The sequence below is a fragment of the Pseudophryne corroboree genome, chromosome 4 (genome assembly GCF_028390025.1).
Source record: "Pseudophryne corroboree isolate aPseCor3 chromosome 4, aPseCor3.hap2, whole genome shotgun sequence".
NCBI classification, from domain to species: Eukaryota; Metazoa; Chordata; class Amphibia; order Anura; family Myobatrachidae; genus Pseudophryne; species Pseudophryne corroboree.
In genome coordinates, this window is record NC_086447.1 from 374,178,283 (window position 1) to 374,187,603 (window position 9,321).

Genomic DNA, 9,321 nt, shown 5'->3' on the forward strand with positions numbered 1-9,321 from the left:
CAAATTCAATACTGGCAGGCGGTCGGCAGCAACATTGACACGTCACTCGTTTTTCCAGCAGCAGCAGTACTAGTCTGTGACTGTCAGTGTCAGTGAGTGACTGACTTGTAAGTAAGCTGCAGGAGCTTGCAGGGGAAAGAGAGGGGGAGCCAGACCAGGCTGAGGAGGAGCAGTGTAATTGCAGTGAGTGCCATCAGGGGTGTTTGTTTGGTGCACACCACAACATCTGACAATGTATCTGCTTTATTAGGATTGATACAAGGGTGGATATTTTATATTGCGTTGACCGTCAATATATGGTGCTAGACACGCCCAAAAGGCGGTGCTAGACACACCCCTCCGACGCTGCACCCCCTAATAAAATGTGCTGCGCACGCCTATGCTGGCTTGACGTACATGTAACTAACTTGTGTCCCTAAGGTATGCCTATCTGTATGACTTTACTTGCCCCCACCCCCACCTGGTTATCTGTTACCTACTTGGCTGTTGTATAGCAAACCGAAGGCAAATTCCTAGTATACACAAGTATACCTGGCCAATAAAGCTGATTCTGATTATTTAATATCTCCTTTGGCATCACAGCTCCCAAACATCTCTTGCAGCCAGCTATTTTTTTTCTGTTTTTGATTTAGGAATGATTTTACTCTTCCTAGCAAGTTCGTATAGGTCTAATATTATTATGCCTTTCGGGTGTGCTGCATGTCTGAGATTTCCCTATGGATTTCAGTCATATTAAATTCTGGAAACTGTGAAGGTTTGAAGGTTATTTACAACATATTCTTTTGTTACTGTAAGTACTTCATGTTTGATTTTGAAGCATGTTTTACTACAATACCCATCCTCCTTTTAGCTTCTAATTCTTCCCTGATTCTGAGACGTTAGGTTTAGCATTATTTAGTTTAAACCATTCTTCTTTACACCTTTCCATCATGGTGTTACTGATGTGATATATACCACACATAACCCAAGAGCTACACCTAAGGTTCAACAGGCTTTCTCAGAAAATAACGGAATGCCATTCTGTAGCCAAGAGAAAAGCATTCCCTCTCCACAATATCACACGTCTGAAAAGCTGTATCTGGAGGAAACACATAACTTACGGAACAATGGACCTTAATCATGTTTGTACACAAATGCAATTTGAATTGCGATTCCCTAGGCTACATAACTCCTAATGTTAGAAGTAAAGCTGCCGCCCAGGAATGAAAAGAGATGCCCACCAGACTCATTGCAAGCTGAATTGCAATTACATACACATTAGCGGACTATATACAATTACTGAGAACATTGAAGCTAAGGGTTGGTCTATGGCTACGAAGACTGACCACAGCAGTAGCGATGCAATGTATTTGCACATACGATCACGCAGCCATCATAAGATACACGCCCCGAAAACGGCCATGACACTCCTGCGTTTTCCCAACCACTCTCTGTTAACACCTCCAAATGGCCTTTTCCTGCCAACAAAGTTCTCGGTTGAGTGGGATTGCAGTGGCTACCACACGCATGCGCATTTCAATTACAGCACATGCAGTTTGCAGATAATCGACCCATTGCGTGAACATCGGCCATTGCCATTGTACAAACGTGCATTAGGCCCAATATCCTCAGGACAAATGAGACCAAAGTGAAGTTGTTTGATGCTCATTGACATATTTTGAAAAATCTAAATACAACATATAATCTGAATAACCTCATATCAACTAATAATAATAATAATTACTATTTTATTTATATAGCGCTCTTTCTCCAACGGGAGCAAGGTGGAAGCTAATGATTCAGATTTTTATTTTGTAGCAACAGCACTTGCATGCCTACAATTATTGAGTCCAACATGAGTTCTCTTTATAGTACTCTAGAGCAGTGGTTCTTAAACCTGGTCCTTAGGACACGGCACAGTTCATGTTTTCTATGACACCTGGCAGGTGAACTGTATATCACCAACTGTCACATTTTAAAATCCACAGGTGACCTGGAAAATATGAACTGTGTAGGGTCTGAGGACCGAGTTTGAGAACCTGTGGTCTAAAGTAAAAAGGTAAGTCCATAAGACTACTGAAGCGTGTTTGAAATTGGATCTTGTAACAGGACAATGATCATAAGCACATAAGCAAATCTATAGCCTAATGGCTAAAAAAGTATTAAAGTTTTACAATGATCAATTCTAGATCCAGACCAATCCCACTGAGATGCTGTAGTGGAACCTTAAAAGCAGTACATAAATGAATGTTCTCACAGTGGCGCACGCAGGGGGGGGGGGGGTCCGAGTACCTGGAAACCCCCCCTCCCCCGATGAGCAGAGTTATCTTTTTGAGACGGAGACAGCTGTGTCTCCGTCTCAGCAAAATAGCTGCGGCTGCGATTGCGGGTGCAGAGCTGCAGCAACCACAGAGAGCTAAGTATGCAGCTCTCTGCTTACAGTCACGAATGTCCCGGGGGCCGGGGACTCCCTCCGTCCTCATATGTCCGCCCCTCTGCTTCCAGCCCACTGTGTACTGTATATGTAAGTTTTAAATCTATGTTTCTGTGTGTATTTGTATGGTATGTACAGTATGTATGTGGGTTTCTTTGTGCTTGTGTATGCACTGTATGTATGTATGTATGTATGTATGTGTGTTTGATTATATGTTTGTGTATGTATATATGTGTGTTATATATGTGTAAATATATATATATATGTACACATACACAGATACAGTTCAGGTATGCAAGTGGCACTATCGGGACTTAATCTGCAGCAAAATAGATCTAGTAGACGGCGGTGCTGTAAACGCTGGTTTACGTACAGGACTAAAAGCAACACTTTAAAAAGACATTTCATACACTTTAAATGGATCCGCTGTGGCTGCTATAATTAACCTTTCACCTTTATATTATTCACAAACCTTACATACACAAAGTTGCACAGTGCACGCACTCTGCGTACGTACGCCTAAAGGGGGTAGTGACTACACAGTTTGCGTACACAGGTCTATACGCTGTTAGCACAATGCAGCAGCCCAAGTGGCTGAAAATATACTCTAATACCTTAGCAGGGAAAGAAAACACGACACCAGTTTGTATTTAAAATGCCGGGTTCCGACACCAAAACATATTATTACTGAAAGGGGGTTACAATAACAAAGCAATACAATACAAAAGAATAATGGCTACAGTAAATGGTACATACGTGTTTGGTTTTTCGCCTGCGCTTCCCAGTCTGGTCCTCAGTCATCTGGATAGATAACCTTTAGAGTCTGTGATAGTGACCTGGCATGCAGCTGGCTCTTTATACAGTAGATCAAAACATAATACAATAGACACTGTGTGCTCTTCTTCCATTGGTTCGGGGATCATTGGTTAGCTCAAGAAGTAGGCGATGGCTAAGACTTGAGATGTGATTTCTGTTGTTTGCATCTGAGTTCCCGCCCCATGACCAGTTAAACCCATCACATTAATCATATATAAATTTTGGTATTATTAATAATTTAAGGTGGTAATATATGATAATATTCTTATTCCCACCAGATTAATGTTTACGTGACTCTGAACAATATGATCCCACACATGATATGATTATCTATTTCCATCCTCAAGATATACATATATCCACATATATCCATATACTCATATATATATATATATACAAATATATACATCTCCAATAGTTTAGACTATGAATGTTATTACCTCAGATTTCTAAATGTCTGGTTTGTATTTTTTTAGCTATTGCTAATTGAGTTTCTCCTCAGCCTAGATTCCTGGGTATTGTCTTTTTGTTTGTCTTGTCTTCAGACAAGACAATGACAATCCAGTACTTATTGTTTTCGATAGAAACGAGGCTACCCTAGGATAATAGGAGTAAACAAAGGAGTTTGCCTTCTTCATAGAATTTTAAAGCTTTGTGTAAATAAGGCCATTGTATTTGTGTTTCTGGGAGTTTAATTTATGTGTGACCGATCTTCATGATATTAGAAGAGGAAGCAGACAGTGGGGGATTTATGCAATATATGGATTAGATATATGATATGTCTTTTGTGGCTTTTCCATGCGAGTACAAACTCCACTGTGATTACTCATACCACGCTCTAATGCGCAGGACCGCGGAAGCGACCATACGCAAATTGCGAATATGTGCACGCACGGCTGAATACGTACGCACACGGAGGCCATCTATGTGGTGTTTGTACGTAATGTGTGTGCTGTAATATTTTCTGACTTCGACAGTCCACTCTTTGGCAGTCATCAATAACTGCCACTAACTAATCAATAAACAGGAAAAAAATATTACCTATACAATATATACAAAAGCTTGGATGATCGGGGAGAGTTGTAGGTGGAAAAATGTATAGCCTAGTGGAATAGTAAAAAGCATGTATGTATGAATCCATGTCTGAGGGGCATGTATCATCGTGCCGTATATGTTCAGCTTCGAGGTATTGCGAAGTATACATTAAATCCTTCTCATCCCGTATTAAGGGTCTGTAAATGGGCCAACAAACACTACCAAGCTCTTTTCGGCTTCTTGTTCCAACAAATGGGGTGCACATTTAGTTGATGATACATGGAGGGGGAACATACGTGAGTGCTAGTATATGTGGATATCACCTGAAGATAAGACACATATATACAAATACATTCACATAAACATTTTGGGTATGGCTGACGTCTTTTCCGGTTGGATGTATCTGGGCAGAGGGGGAGACAAAGAAAAACGGGTGAAAGAAACAGGCCATGAAATTCATTTGCAATCCTTATCATAACACTGTCTCTATGGATGGGTCGTAAATTAAATCTGCTGCTATAACAGCGCCCTCGCTCCTTAGACTCATCAAATTTGTGCCGTGCTTGCACCGCATTAGAATTTGAACACCTAAATATCGAACCAATAATTATGACGACTCCCAGGATACAAAGGAGAAACTTAACCACACTCTTAATGACATTTTGAGCCCACTCTCCTAAACCTGAGAACCATTTGCGTGGGTTCAACCATGAGACCCAGCCAGTCAGTTCATTACTCACAGTCGCTAAGGTAAGGTTGTGCTTCCTCCTGAACTCCCACTTCAACTGCAAGATCTCGTCCATCTTCTGATCGATGATCTCCGTTGGGTCGTCAGTGCTGTTCGTTAGATATGTACAGCACTTCACACCATATTGAGTTGCCAGAGTAACACAGTACCCACCTGTCACGGCTGTGACATAATTAAGGACCATCCTGTGCTGAATCAGTTCCTTCTTGTATGCTTGTAACTCCCTTCCCGTGTACCTGAAGGTGTCGTCATACATCTCAGTGATATTATCTATCAAGTTCGCTAGCGCATGGATATACCTATAATTTATAGTTCCTCTGGCAGTTCGGGTAATGTCTAATGTGAGAAGGAACTGAATCCCGGTGGATTCGTGGATCAACTCAGAGGCTGCGTGCTCTGCCCTATCTATGAGGTGTCTCTTGATGATGTGTTCATAGTGAGTATGAGTATAAGGAGCCTGAGCACGGTGGTAAACGTCTTTCATTTTATCATGGGTTATGGTCATGACCTCCGGTAGTACTCTCCCAATATAACACAATCCCTCTGAGCTCGGGGCAAGCCACTTGTACGCCTTCCTCCCACATATGAAATAGGCATCATCTGGGAGAACATAGGGGACAAAATATAACATCACCATATTGCAAACTTTCCAAGTAAAGAGACCAATCCCTAGTTCTCCCATCTGCTCAGTACAAGTATCGGGCTGGATGATATGAGCAAAATACCCTGACGATACTTTTTCAACCCACATGGTCTTGTTTCCACGGGTATACCTATACCGAAAATACCTCCCACTGTTGGCTATTTGGCGTACAAGTTCAGCAGACAATATCCCTTCACAGTGCCTCCGAGCTCCATGACTACCAGAGCGCTTACTGATACCAGCCTTTACTCGAGTGATGTGTTGCTCCTGAGATCCTACAAATTCGCACTTGCCATCAGAGCCCATTCCAGATCCCTGCTCAACCTTTCTGGGACCCTCACCAAAACAAACTGTCCTGATCAAAAACAGAATTACTAGTAGAACCCGAAATGCAGTCTCTTGTGATAGATCCATTTCGTTAGGGGAAAGAAGGAAAATAAAAAGGAGAAAAGAAAGGAAAATACAGGGGGAGGTGAAAAAATAAAATGGTGCGACAACCGTTCTAGATCTTGTTGCTCTCTGTGCTCAGGTGCCTTTAAACAGTCCTGCTGTCATGCTGGTTAACAAGACTTGATATGGTCCTTCCCACCTGTCTACGAGGCAACCTGAGCGTAAGGAATTTCAAATCATCACATAATCCCCAGGCTCAATGTCATGACAATTACTGTTCGGTAGGTCAGGAATCACCAGCTTTAAATTTCTTTGTTGATTTCTCAGCTGCTGGCTCATCCCAACCAAATATTTCACAGTCACTTCATTATTACATTTCAAATCATCCTGGGGGTCTATCATTACATGAGGTTGTCGACCAAAAAGAATTTCAAACAGTGATAAGTTAAGTGGAGACTTGGGAGTGGTTCTGATGCTGTACAACACTAGTGACAGAGCTTCTGGCCACAACAATCCAGTTTCAGCCATTACACTGCTCAGCTTGTTCCCATCAGTTTGCACATGACCTGAAAGACTTCACCTGTAAAATGGGTACCCCTATCACTTTCACTTTCTCTAGGGATACCATATCTACACACAAATTCCTGCACAATTTTCTTTGCAGTGAACGTAGCAGTATTTGTGGCAGCAGGGAACGCTTCTACCCAATTGGAAAATACATCAATACAAACTAACACATATTTCAAATTCCTACAGGGTGGTAACTGTATGAAATCGATATGTATTACCTGAAAAGGTCCGTCTGTAGGAGGGATATGGGATGGCTCTGTTGGTATTGTCTTTCCAATATTCTTCCTCAAGCAAGTAAAACATGTCATTGCTCTCTTACCTGCATGAGAAGAGAATCCTGGCGCACACCAGTAGGCTTTCATCAGCCTGCACATACCCTCTTTGCCTAGATGAGTCAGGCCGTGTGCCACCTCAGCTAGACTTGGAAGGTATGCTCTGGGGGCTACTGGCTTACTGTGTCCACCTGTCCACAGTCCTGAGGACTCGTGGCCATACCCCTTTGTCCTCCAGACTGCCTTTTCTTGTAGGGAACACAAATTTTTCATTTCAATTTCTATCGTGTGTTATCAGTTGTGTGAAGTAGACTGTCTCTGGATGGGAGGAGAGAGGGGAAAAAATAGTAAAGGTTTGGAAATGTCAGGTTTTGCATTCACCAACAGGCTATCACACCATCATGCATATCAGTGTCTGTGCACAGTCTTCCTTCACCAGTATTCTCATTCTCCACCCTTTGTGCACGACCAGGCACACTGCATTAATACTGGTGTCCTTATGTTGGTGAGATATACTGAATTTGGGCAGAGCTCTGAAGGACCGATTAGGCATGTGGCGTTTGAACTGTGATCGGGTCCATGTATTGTACCCTCCTGTCGGTGAACCTAAGAAATAAGGAGGAAAACTTTGAAGGACAATCACATAAAGGTTAGTGATGGGAGAGAAGTCCAAAATGTGCCGAAGGATGACAGGAACATTGCAGCTTCCTCAGGAGCAAGCTGGATTATACCAGTGAAACGCGTTGAGCTTATTCCATTTATCTGGACCTCACTCTCCAAACCGGCCTGCAAGGTTCCTGTCATCCTTCGGCACATTTTGGACTTCTCTCCCATCACTGGACATATTCATCGAACCGGTCTGATCCACTTCTACAGCTTTAAATGGACTTATCCTAATGCTGATGCCTATCACCTTGTGGATCTGGTAATTATTTACCTAATACAGTGAATGCACATGGGGAGGTTGTCCTAGCCTTTAGGAATGGACATTGGCAATATAGGAGAGTGATAAATTCATTCAATCAACTTATCCAGATAAGACATTTTCAATCTACATCGCCACCTAGTGGCGATAGGAATTCCTTTCCTTTTAAATTGTTTTTATATGAGATTTGTTAATAAATTGTTATTTCTTTTACATAAAGCAAACCATCTTTCTATTAATTTGTTCAGCCAGCGCTGGTATACACTCTTCTTTATACTGTTTGGTTTTCTCTGAGGAACTGACCTTCCTCTTACCAGCTGCTGTTGGCTGCGCACTTGCATACTTAATATTTTGTACATAAAGGTTAGTAACAGATAAGTTTGTAGAGGCAAAGAGGATTTTATTACATTTGACAACTGGATTGGGCACTGTGGGGAAGTGATTCTCTACCGTCTATACCCCTAAAAAAATTCTATGTGTCATATCTCTACTGGGACTATCCCAGCCATCAATCCAGTGTCCTGTCCATCCTAAATTCATAGGGAACCCGGTATCTGTGAGATAATTTTCTCTACCTGTGATGGACATGCATCTAGAACAGTAGAATGCGACATTAGCCTTTGAGGGGTGTCTAGTATATCTTGTACTTCTGGAGCATGGTTCTCAGGTATATCCAAGAAGACACCCTCAGGAGTACAATATATGACACACCGCATTTTACACAATAAGTTTCTGCCGAGTAGATTAGTCGGAGCCGATGCAGCCAGCAGAAAATAATGTTTGGTTTGCAAGGGCCCTATCGTAATCTCTGCAGGTCTACTCAAAGGGTATTGTTGCACCGTTCCTGTTACTCCCATTGCCCGAATCTGTGTTTTCTATATGGCTTATGATTCCTTACTATATGTCCCTTGATCCCGTCTATGTGTTAAATAATGTGGCTTGTTTTCTCTGTCTAGGGGTCTATATTGACTATGTGTTCTACTATACCTACAATCTCTGGCAAAATGCCCTTCCTTTTTACAAATGTAACATATTCTCGTTCTTTTCCAACTACCAGGGTTTTGGGGTTTAGGCTGATGAGGCTTTGCTGCAAGAGCTTGTAGACTTATTGTCATCAGCTTCTCCTCCTGTTGTTTTCTGCGCCTAGCAATATTCTTGTGGTGTTCAATTGCGCACTCTCTAAGACAAGCTACTGTGGCCCCTCTCCAATTAAGCAAAGATGTTTGTACCCTGTCCCTTACTGCCTTATTGAGTCCGTCCATTAGCACAGAGACAGCCACTTTCCTGTAATTCGCATCTGATACCCCAATGTATCTATCCATTATTTGCAGGGCCCGATGGAAATATTCAGATGCCATTTCATTTTCCCTTTGTTTTATGGAGAAAATTCTTCTCCACCGAACAGTCATGGGGAAATACAACTCTAGTTGCCTATTAATTCGTTCCACATTCTCCTGATTGTATTCATCAGTCATAGGACTATCCGACTCTAATCTACAATCAGTGATA